This window comes from Sitodiplosis mosellana, unplaced genomic scaffold, assembly GCF_009176505.1.
Source record: "Sitodiplosis mosellana isolate CC-2019 unplaced genomic scaffold, AAFC_SMos_1.0 Smas_scaffold_6167, whole genome shotgun sequence".
NCBI lineage: Eukaryota > Metazoa > Arthropoda > Insecta > Diptera > Cecidomyiidae > Sitodiplosis > Sitodiplosis mosellana.
The window spans coordinates 117,770-130,303 of NW_022601408.1; the positions used below are offsets into that span (position 1 = coordinate 117,770).

General features: G+C 35.9%; 1 protein-coding gene across 2 annotated transcripts in view; it reads left to right on the plus strand.

Annotated features, from left to right (window-relative positions):
• LOC129575560 (uncharacterized) overlaps nucleotides 1-12,534 on the plus strand; it is a 64,816-nt gene that overhangs the window by 22,362 nt on the left and 29,920 nt on the right. Inside the window, exon 1 of one of the 2 annotated variants that reach the window (XM_055459355.1) lies at nucleotides 1,911-3,021. The exons of the other annotated variant lie outside the window; for it this stretch is intronic. The gene's annotated coding sequence lies outside the window, so the exon portion shown is untranslated. Of the gene's footprint in view, nucleotides 1-1,910; nucleotides 3,022-12,534 lie in introns of those variants that run through there. 2 annotated transcript variants of the gene reach the window in all.

The following is a 12,534-nucleotide window of genomic DNA, read 5'->3' on the forward strand; positions in this document are numbered from 1 at the left end:
TTGCTTCGACTCTTTCACATTAAACATATTTAGTACCATGATGCCCTTCCATTTACTATTACCGCGTGAGAGAGAGAGAAAGAGAGAGAGAGAGAGAGAGAGAGAGAGAGAGAGAGAGAAAGAGAGAGAGAGAGAGAGAAAGAGAGAGAGAGAAAGGGACTGAAACCGAACGAGAGAAAGGAAAAAAAAGGAAATAGAATTAAATGTGGCAGAGCGAAATCTTTTTCAAATTTGTATGCGTGATTCGAATTTATAGAGTGAATTCGAAATGCGGTTATTAAAATAGCACCAGCGAGTGTTGATCGTAGAGTACATGAAGAAAAAAAACAACGAAAACGAAAACAACACTTATACATGTGGAGAGAAGAAAAAAAAAAGAACTAGAAAAAGCAAGCCTAAAACATATTTCCTTTTCCATTTTTCATCTGCGTGCATTTGATATATTGTGATGTCGGTTGTGTTCGTCGTTTACAGCCGTCATTCTCTGATTACCGACGACAACGACGAGGCTCTTTAGTTACATATTTATTTATGTGTTGCGTTCCCACAATCGCACAACAATTCAAAAACGGCATTTTTCGTCAATTGTCTGTGTGTGTGTGGAATGGAAGTAGAATGCGTGTATACAATATACATTTTTCAATTTTTACGATTGCTTTGTTTTGATGGCGCGGTCAACTATAGATAAAGCTACGTATGTATGAACGCAGAGCCGGTGATCCATTCGGTCATTCAGTGCGCCCGTCTAATTTGATCATCTCATTGAAAATTCCTCTGTCACATTAATTGTTTCATTGAATGCACTTTCTCAATTGAATTTCATCGTGCAGAAATTGAATGAATCGTCAAAATACCGATTATAACTAACAGACGCATATTTTGGATCAAATGCGAAAAATGCGTTTGAAAATCGGAAATCGGTCCAAATCACATCTCAATACTATAATTTACAATGTTTATTGTATATGGTTGGTGATATCGAGAAAATACGACCGAATAAAAAATACTGTGTATCTCGAAGTGAAGATACATCAAACGCAAATAAAGTGAAAAAAAAAATGAGAGCCAGCAACCGAAGGGACTCTTACTGCTCATAAACCGCAAAACACAAATCACAAAAAATCACAACTCGTAAGCTATAAACGGAAATATGAACTACAATCGATCTGAACTCAAGTCAAAAGAGTCGTTTGGTGTGCACATTGAAATTGAAACATATAATATAATATGTTTATATAGAATATGTTTCCATCGAAGACTTGAGCGTGGAGCGCCGTGTTCGCTTGTTCGTTTATTCAAAAGAAGAAAAAAAAAACTGTGTTTGTTTTATTTTTTTATTTTTTCATAATGTTTATTGCATTTTAACATGCAGTTCACAGTATATACACACAGCCACACGAGACATATGAACGACAGTCGTGGCGGGCATCAAAATAAAAGAAAACAAATGCAGATATGCGTGTATGCGCAATACGAGCAACAACACGGTTTATTCGTTCATGTGTTCGTATCTGCATTCGTATGGCGCGCGGTAGACGTGTAGAGCATGAACCAACTCAACGATCGGACCACAGTGTCGAGGAAAAATCTTTAGCGGCTGATTCAAAAACATACCTTTCAATTATTTGCCACATAGCATAGCTGCTGTTGATGCGATCAAAAATAAAAATCTTTGAATCCCCTGCACGGACTTTTTCTCCATCAAACTTCTTATTAAACATGCAACAGAATGGATAACCATGGATGAAGGCGTAAAAAATTACGGAATCTAAAGATTAATCGCATTGTTGTTGACTGTCGGGCCTGAAACGAGCAGCACAAACGACAAAGTCAAATACAACAATATCAGTTGGGTCTCACTGTTCACTTGCGGAACCGTTCGATTAATAATGTACATCATTCATTCAGTTTTTATCCGTCTTAGTTCATGGACGCGTGTTCGAATTGGTCCTCGTCGATCGTGTGTTATTGTTTATACAAGTGAAAAAATCGTTCGCATTCTGCAGCATATAGCAATTGTGTGTATGTAGAATGTTGTGTTTGGTGCGAGAGTTGTTGTCAACTTGTGCGTTCACATCTTTTGTGTCTTATTATTATATTTACACCATTCTTTATGAATTCTTTGGCATTCTGCCAATTGAATATGTGTTCGCTTGAACGAAACGAACATTTTTCCTGCTAGAGAACTTACCTTTAACGTATGTACGTGTTGATATGGGCTGTTGTTCTGCCGTTTTCTTCGTTAAACAGCCACAAAATCACAGCAATCAGATGGAACATGAAACGAAGAGTAATGAAATAAACTGAAACGAGATTGCATTTTTCTGTGCGTTTGTTTATTATTATTATTACAATTTTGTGTGTGATGTTCAAATGTGTGTTTTGAACTGGTATTTAGTTTCGAAGACTATATACACACTGTCATGACACATCATGTTATGAAATAAACGAACCTAAATTCTCGGTAGAAACTCTTAATTCCATAAAATAAAAACATAAAAAAAATCCTGTTCACAAAAGTGCTTTACATGAAAACCACATGCAACACAAAGAAACGAGAATAGAAGTGTATACATAAAGTGTAAGACTAGTATAGAGTGACAAAAGAGGAGAAGGACACTTTTCATAGATTTAACAGACAGAACGGATATTACTTAAAAACTGATAAATAATTGTTAAGTGATGAGATTAAATTAATTGAATCAATTGAATGAAGACAAAGCGATATGCCAGAAGTGTGCTTGGGTGTTGCTGTTGATTCATTTTAAGTGACTTCAAATGATTTTAATAAGTCGGTTACATAAGCTGAATAGAATGAGTTTATGAAGATCAATTAGTATCTTGCGCTTATTTACTATTTAACCGAAGTTAGTGAAAGAGTTTTGAAAAACCAAGTGGTTCAAAAGTTGGCTATTACTGAATAACATTCAAAGTGTTCCATGAACTCTTGCGACAACTGTTTTTCGAAATAATTTGGAGAACATCAACTGCCTAATCAATCTTTATTGAAGGCTTAACAAGGTATGATCATATTTGATATGCTTACATTGAACATTTTCTCCAATATGAGACTCGTCAAAACATTTGGAACACACCGTCATTTCAAGTGCATCAGCGCTAGAAAATATGTTGTTGTTTTTTTTTTTTTGTAATAACATAACAAAAGAATCGAAAAAAAATTATAAAACACAATGACCATACAATGAATTTGCTGAACAAATCCGCGTATTTACACGTTCTTATTCGATTCTACATAAAAATTCCGAAATGGAAATTGTCCAGACGCAAACCAAACCGTGCAAACGAAATGTGGTCAACGTCATAAAAACCGTCATTCATTATACCAATCGGTTTTTTAATGTAAATTAGCAGAAATGTATAATTAAAAAAATGCACTCACATCGAACAATTGAGAAAAATAAAATAAGGCACACGTTGGCAAGATCGCAAATCCCATGGATTGTCGCTATAGTGAGCAGGAAACATTTTCAATATTCTTTGACAAATGAATCCATTCAATGTTAATCTAAATATAAAATTATTTATCTATGGCGTTGCTGCGTTATGGTTGGCTTTCATTCTCTCGTGCGTTTCTCTTTCAATATTTCTCGCAAGAGATTAGCATTGTGTCATGCTATCGAAATTTACATCTATTGGTGAGACGTAGAAGAACGCATGGTTTTTTTTTGGGCAAAAAACGGCATGCTGAACAAGCCGTTGGATTAAACGCTTTTTACAACCGTTTGAATGCAATATTTTCACATCTTATCGATAAACATGTTGATCCTGATTCTACTTTGGAAACATTTACATACGATTCAGAATTTATTTTTGATATTAGAAAATTAACGATAATAGAACCATGCTGATATTGGTATTCTTTGTAAATGCACATTATATTGGATTCGATTCAGATGCATACATCAACGGTTTTTATAACATTTCTGTGCACATTTTTTTTTTCAATTTAAAAACAAACGATAATGCCATTGCGGGTTTTCTTCATATTGACGAGCGATTCGGGATTTCTACTCCCATCTATTAGTGCAGAAGCATAAATTTTTGACAAAGATCTTCTCTCTTTTACGTATTATACTCATGACATTCAAAATGAAGCTTGAATAGAATTATATAATCTTACTAGCCGACACAGCGGTAGGTACTTTGGCAGGGGCACAAAATCAGCTCCCAGCAGAATAACTTAACGTTACATGAATTATTATTAAAATCGAAAAATCAAATTTAAAACTAAAATACTGCTGCGTTCTACTACGTCTCAGCCACGTATGTATTGAATCCATCGAAGTGTATTTGGAGCCCACGATCCAGTAGAAATAAATCGGGAGTGTATCCATTAAACAGCTCAAAAAGACCTGAAATCACAAACAACAATGTATAATAACAACATTTTCTGTTCCATTTTTACATGCCAATCAAAATATTACCTTTGTATAAGATGCATTTTGCAGCCACTGTATCACGATGCCAAACTGTTTTCAGTCCTATTGGACGCTGATTTGACGCTTTGCTCTGTTGTAAATAGGCCTCCGCCTCTTCGAAACTAAGATGGGTTAGATCTTTGACGTATGTGGCTTCATCTCCTTTTTGTGCAGCAGCATTCTCCGTTTCAACGTTTGATTCAATGATTAATCGCCAGTTTTTCCGGTATACTTTAACCATCGACACCAACCGATTGTTCAATTGTTGATTTGGATTTTCTGCTGCATTTCCAACCACTTCACCTGCTTTAGGTTTTGGTCGCAGTTTCTCACGTTCCGATTTCAATTGACGCCGGCTCAATTGTGTCAAAATGATGTCTGGCAATCCAATTTCTGGTTTCGGTTCACAATTGCGGCACACCTTGAATCGATGACTTCGTGTGTTCTGTGGAAATCGCTGCAAGCATCCTGCAAATGTTTATGGCTCTGCCACGAATCGAACAACACAATCCCCTTGTTTGCGAATAGACTTCACCAATCTACGAGTTCCCGGACAGTGAACATGTTTCCTTAGCCGAATCGGCGAATCTGGTGAAATCTCTACTGCGGGTGCCGAAGAAAATGGTTAGATTACCATTCATCAATCGAATGACCATGTTATCGTTAGCTCAAGTTGATTGAAGGTATTTGTACATGCAAAGCCGAGCATATTGGCGAGTGTCATACGCAGCCGTACCTTTTTCTAGCATTTTCAAGCGATGACGAATGCACGACATGTACTGCAAACCTTGTGGCGATGGCATCACTGGGTGTGCTTTCAAATCTTCTTGTTCAAACTTCGTGAAATCTGCAGTCAAACGTTTTCCTTTGCGATTCCGAATCGGCTGTTTAGCCTCCCAGTGATGGTGTTTGCTGCTGATTTTGATGTTTTCCAATGGGCGAAACAAACAAAGCATCGTTGACATCAACAAAACGATACGATCGTACAATCACCACATTACCACATTATCTTATGTGAAATAAGCAAAATACACTATACAAATCATACCTCTTTTCCTGTGTCGATTGTTCGTCTCACAGACGCATTGCGAGTTTTCATACCAGGATCCACTGCAACTTTGTAGAAAAAATCCGGATACATTGCAAGAATATCCTCGGATGAGAGTTCCGTTTGCTCTTGTTTTGGCTTGTTGAACAGAACCGATGCGGATATACTATCGGTCATAATTCGTTGGCGGAATTAATAAATTTAAACATACCTCTCACCAGCCCATTGATAATCTCCATATCGAAATAATGCGCCCAATTTTCATCACAATGCGCATAGAAATCATTCTGTTCCCATTTCTTCTCACTGTCTGGATTTATCGATTTGTTGGCGAGAGCTAACAACAATTTCGTGTCGATTGGTATGTGTTTCAGTTGAAATGAATTGATTGGAATCACTGCGAAAATTTCTAACACTCGGTGGATGAAATGCACTTGACTGCGTTATCATACGATCTCGTTTGTGTTGCGCCCACTGTATCACCAAGCCCACAATCAATCTAATGAGAGTAGGGAAAAAACATTTAATTGGTTAGAAAATTGAAATAAAATATTTCACTTTTTTTCTAAATAAATATGTCAACACAACAAAGCCAACAGTTTTAAAATTGAACGTACTTCGAAGAACTCTGTAATACAAATGTTGCGGACAGCAGTCGATTAGCATTTGTGTCGTGTGGCTGTCACTATAGTGAAAACGGAGAAATACTTGATGTATTTTGTTGACGATTGAATCAAAGTATATCAATAGCGCCGCCTAACATGATGCGACATTGGATGCGACATTCGAACGAATCAACACCTCTGTGTACAACGCACACATAGACTCTTTGCATTCACACGAACGTACACACAAAAACTTTACTTTCACACGTACGTATAGTTACAGAGATTTGTGGTTGGTGGCGCTCCCAACAAAGTTTCCACAGCAGTTCTAAACATCAAACATTGCTATAGCATATGAGTCAGATAGTTTTGACTATAGTTGTGTGTGCAATACCGCCATGTCGTTTTTTCTGTTGAATTTTTAGATTTCCGCATTTTTTTTAACTGCATAAAGAGGATTCATTTTTGACCATCTGCATGCGTTGCCAGAGTTCTTTCACTGTATTACAAACACATTTGTTTGTTTTATGCGAGGGACAACCCCATGCTTATCAAATTATTTTTGCTTATGTGGTCAAATTTCCATCCTCGTGGGGTCACTATATCTACAGAACTTCCATCAAATTACAATTTTTTATTCGTTCTTTTTACTATTTAATGGTATTTGATGAATTTCAACTTTTGCTTCTATCTTTGCGATAACCGAATACATTACATTAATCTGAATTTTTTTTTTCTCCGCATATTTTGTGATTTCGTGCTAAACTTTAATCGTGTTGCGATTTTATTTTATTTTCCCTTTGTTTAAATGGATTATTCAAATAGCAAGCATGTTTGCACTTCCTTCGAATGCCATTCAACTGCATTAAATGGAATTTTAAATGATTATTGTTTGAATTGTTGACCGTTTGCATTCCAAATCGCTTTTTGCTTGGGCTAAGGTCATAATTATGTTACTTCGTTTTTACTGTTGCTGCAGCAAGATTTTCTCAGGTTCGGTTATTTTGCACTAGATTTTGCGGTTTCACGAATCTTTGTTTTTTCTTCTGCGAACGGAATTTATTTAATTGTAGACAACAACCGCATAAACAGTCATTGGCAAGATAAGAACAATGGTTTTGGTCCAGCCGATCGGGTCCATTTGCGAATAAAATCGCAGTGAAAAACCACGGAAGCAATTTGTTCGGCATTTTTATTGTCCTCTGCGAATGATATGCGCATTATGTGCTTCAGTTGTTATGGAAACTAAACTTGGCAAATTCTAACAAACCAGCCAAATAGCAACGGACGCATTAACAATTTACCGAGCTATCGAAATGTGTTTTGCAATGCACCACTCACAATGAAATGGGCATAACACCATTCGGGCAGACACGAAATGGAATGAAAGAAATGCCAATGCACAAACCGATATGTTGAAGCACATTCTACCGAACAAAGAAACAATTTGCGTTTCACGTTTAATTACTTTGTTTGCTGGAAATCGCAATGAAAATTTAAACAACCATTGCTAGATGTGGTTATTTTCTCTTTCAAGTTCAAATTTAAATTCAAATTTCTCCAAGCCTAGCTTCACGCTAAACATTGTTTTGTTGTCACAATATCTCTAAAGAGTCGTCGAATATAAATCGAAACACAAATGGAATTACACTTTAAAGCCAACAAATTCAACTGGAGGTCGGTTTTTTTTTATCGATTTTTCACAGTTTGTATGATTGGAAATATTATGACGATGCGATCAAATTTTGGTTGGATATTTTTAATTATTTTGTGCTATTTTCATTGCATTTCGTTAAAATATGTGCAGCCTTTCAATTTGTGGACTGTTTATTTGCCGCATAACTGCATACATAAATTATGAATAGCTTTAATTGAAATGATATGTGACAGCAAAGCTGGGCTATCAGAGGACGTCATATTCAACATTCAGTTACTAATTGCACTTCAGCCAGCCTTTCTGTTTCCAACTATTCTGACAGATTTATTCTGTAATTAATTATGTTCGTGTACACTAACCGCTGCAGCACGGCATGATTGCCATTTGCTATGCCTTCAACTAGAAAATCGTTTGGTTTGCTTGGTGACTTTTTTTCTTTTGCAATAAAATTGCGCACAATATGTTTCACTTCATTTTGAACTCAGTGCATTGGTCTATCCGTGGCATCACGATGAGATGCGATGCAAAGAAACGATCAAGCCTTCAAACGCGGTGCCGAGAGATAAGTGGAAAAATTATTTGACGACTTGCAATTCCGTGGTCGTAAACATTTCACACAGTTCACACAATCCATTGCAAGTGTGATGTTCGCGTTTCATCAAATACAATATTATTTTGCCCACAAAGATTCCAATGGGTGATAATGTTCGATTCGTTTTTTTTTCTATGATTTTACATTATAATCCCGCAGCTCAGATGGGAAATCAAGTAAACAGATAGTAAAGTGCAACAATTTTTCAGTACAAATAGTGTTGTTGCATCTTTGATGTTACTTTTTTTTTCTTTCTCTTTCTCTCTTTACAAATTGGTATCAAGCGAAATTGTTTGTTTATTTTCATTTAATTCTATACTCCTGGGCTGAGTCTCTTCCTTGTGCAAGAGAAATAAGAAACAACTTTTCGATTTGTTGTGAAACAAGAAAAATAGACCCCATCGAAATTCTATGTGAGATGCTACTCGCTAATATCTTATCAATGTGCAAAGAAACAACTGATGACTTCAGTGGACAGAAATAGGAAACGAAATCACAGACAACTTTATTTGCAAGTTGCAATTACCATTTTCGTAGGAAGTTTTTAGAAAGTACAAATACGATTATTTAGATAAAGATAATGTAGAATATGGGCACTTGCACCAGCCATAAGGTTACATACACAAAAAAAATACAAATCAAAGAGATATTATTTGGTTAGTTTTATCCTTGTTGACACTATCTTTGAATTTAAATAACACAACTTTTTTCACCTTGAAATTACGAAGAGAGAAATGAACAACCTATAGTTTTCCTAACCAAAAAAAAAACACCATAAAATTCTTCATGAAAAACTGAACAAAATTCAATTCCAAAACCTCAAAATTTCAAAATCGAATTTTGTTAAAAACACTTTTTCTGAAAAAAATCGAAATATGTTAGGAAAACTATAGAACAACCAAGATTTTAGAGTCGACCAAAAGATACTTCTAATAAAATACATGGTCATGCAAATCAAAGAATTTATGCGCACTGCGTACTCATCGATTCGCGCAGTAATCTCTCTCGGTTTGCAATGACCTTTTTTTCTGGTGTGATAGGCGCACACATAGTGTGTATGCATACCGCTTAGTTCTGGCAAATTATAGGAAACCAAAATCCAAAAGTAAACACAGAATGCTCGTTACACAATCCATATGAAATGGAACATAAACATCTGACGAAATTCGGACCGGCACGGTTTCTGTTGTTGAATGGTATGCAAAATACAAAACGGCACAGAAAACGTTCGAAAACTATGTCCCAGTGGTTCGAGTTACAATTTCAAATAGAAGTTTTTTGTTGTTGTCTCAAACCAACAAACTCACACATTTTCATTCGACCAGAGAGTAAGATAAAGAAAGATAGAGAAAGAAAACACACAATATGGCCTGGGTGTTCTGAGTGCGGGGCGCCAATCACATGGTCGGACACATTTTTTTATATACATATTCAAGTTGTTTGCAGAGCTAATACTATTGCGAATAAGATTAGGCCAGTTGACACCAAACCTCCAAACCTATTGGCTCGAAAGGAAAATTACATTAGATCGTCTCCGATCTGGTTGCCTCGAATTATTTTATCTCATTCTCTCTCTTGTGCTTCGTGACACATTTTTTTCTGCACATATGCAAACTGCACTGTTTTCCCATGGATTATGAGTCCACATTTAGTTTCGCATTCTGGTCGATATATTTTTCGTTGGTTGCGATCGCTCACGGGTGAGATTAATACACGACACCGGCACTGTAATTATGTGACATAGTTAGGCGTATATTAAATTAAATGTGTGCGCTTGTTTGCTCATGTATACGCTATATATACTGGCTATAACGCAAATCCAAAGCAGTGCAATGCACTCCATTTGGTGATACATGTGTGCATGTGTGTGTGTGTTGTGTTACAACACCTTATTTTTATTATCTATCTGACTTTGAGTGCTCTTTTTTTGTAGCACAAAGTGTTCATTTTGTCACAAAGATTTCGACATTTTCGGGCGCGTTTAACACTGGACTGAATTGTTTTAAAATATGTCTATGATTCGGTTGGAACGTATAGATAGATGAATGACGCGCTTTTACTATCAAAAAATAAAGAAACAAAAGGAAATGAGAACAACCAATTGTCAGGTCACATACTGAAACATTGATTTCATAAAAATTTACAAATGCTCAAAATCATGTGCATTTACAAAACTAAAATCTGGAAAAATTCAACGATGCGTTGAATATATTCTGCTGTCACACGGGAGATAAGAGCGGAAGAAAGCCAGAATGAAACGGGTATTCTGCCGACACGCGATCTTGCTTATATCACATTCGAAGCTATCGATGAACATAAATCTTATTGTGCTTTCAGTATTAACCTTATTTAAAAAGACGACAAACAAGATTTACATACAAAATGATTACAAGTGTTACGTATGTGCAATCAATCGGTCGCTACTTTGATCGGATACAACAATTTCAAATTAAATTCAGTTACATTAAACGATTTCCAATCATATGCCTACAAAGCATAATAGTCACACAAAATCAGTCGGTAGTAAGTGTCGTTTTTTGTTTCAATGAACAACTCGGGCATTGTTAAATTTTATTACCACTTTATTTCGAAATTGATTACGGAATGCATGCCACAGTGTCCAGCATCATTTTTACCAAAACTACTTGCATCGAATGTGTCATGATGTGCCTAAGGCAACGCGTTAAAAGTGAACATGAAAAGAAATGGCAAAGAAAACATAAAATTAAATGGCTAAAATCATTCTCACTGTGGCAATAATTTGGCTTGAACAGCAGCAGCAGCAGCAGCAGCAGCAACAAATGCAAAACCGGTGTGAAATGCAGACATTTTTTATACACACAAATTTCATGGTCACCATAGCCATTCACATCCTGTCAAAAGTGATAACTGCTTGCGATGACTCTGCACTTTGCACTTGTACTGTTGCTACAACCATACGGTTTCTGTTGAATTTCACGAAAAATATTCGTTGATTGAAGACGACTGAAAGACAGACATGCGATAACAGTCTCCTTTCATGCTGCGATTATCGGTGGAAGCTGCTTTTCCAATTCCATTTTTTTTTTGTTGCTTTGGTTAATTAAATGAAATTACATGAAATGGGATAGCAATGATAATCAAACCTTAGGCCCATACATGTTGCAATCAATTACTTGCTTTAGAGTGTAGGTTTCTCTAGAATCGATTTAAATCGTGTTAACAAAACAAGTCGACATTTTTATCATTTTTCGTTACATTTATTTTCTATCCATCGAACAATTGCAATAAATGTGATTGCACAATTTTTGAAATCAGTTAAAAACTCGACACTGTCGAGTAAACCGAAGTGAGTGTCGCTTCCTTTCTTCTCCATCTCACCTAACAGTGGCATAGTGAGAGTGAACCAAATGCAATCAAAGCAAATCAAATCATTGAAAAGCGAAACGTGTAATGTGTTGATCGGGGCGAATGTATGTATTCCATGGCGTTGTATTTCGGCAGTTAAGAGAGACGTTCAAAACACTACCGATTTTACATTGTACCCGCATACATGTTTAAACATAACAGAAAATTATGAGAACGACTTCCGGTTAAATATAACTATTTGCTTAACAGCGTCGACTATATAAAGTCCGAAATTACATTGCTTTTCTCTCTTCCTTCGGTGTCTACTATAATGGAAGAAAATACAAAACAAAATGAAACGAGAAAAATTGCTCTGGTGCCAAAGAAAGCATAAAGAATATCAATCTTATTTGTTTTATGAGCATTTTTTCTTTCTTTCTTTCTTTCTTTCTTTCTTTCTGTTTTGGTTTTGTTTGTGTTGCTCCGTATCGCAGTTGGGCAATTCAAAGTGGCCCAATCCATTGCACTGACGTCGGCATCGCAGTCGATAGGGATATTTTCTCTCTGTTTAAGAGTGTACAATGTACTGTACATAATTAACAAAATGTGTTTACTGATTTATTCCAAATAAATTGAGTGGTCGGGAATAAAAATGACTAAAAAGTTGAACCACTTATGGATAACCGTAACACAATATTCTTGATTTTTTAAAGTGCAACATAAATTCTGTTCGCTTGAAAGTGAATCGTGAAATATCGGTTGACTATAGAAATCGTGTTTCACTTTAATTGAAGTAAAAATGTTTGATACGCTTTCAATTCCATTGGTATGATGATTCATTTTAATGGTGATTTTGGTTGTGATTT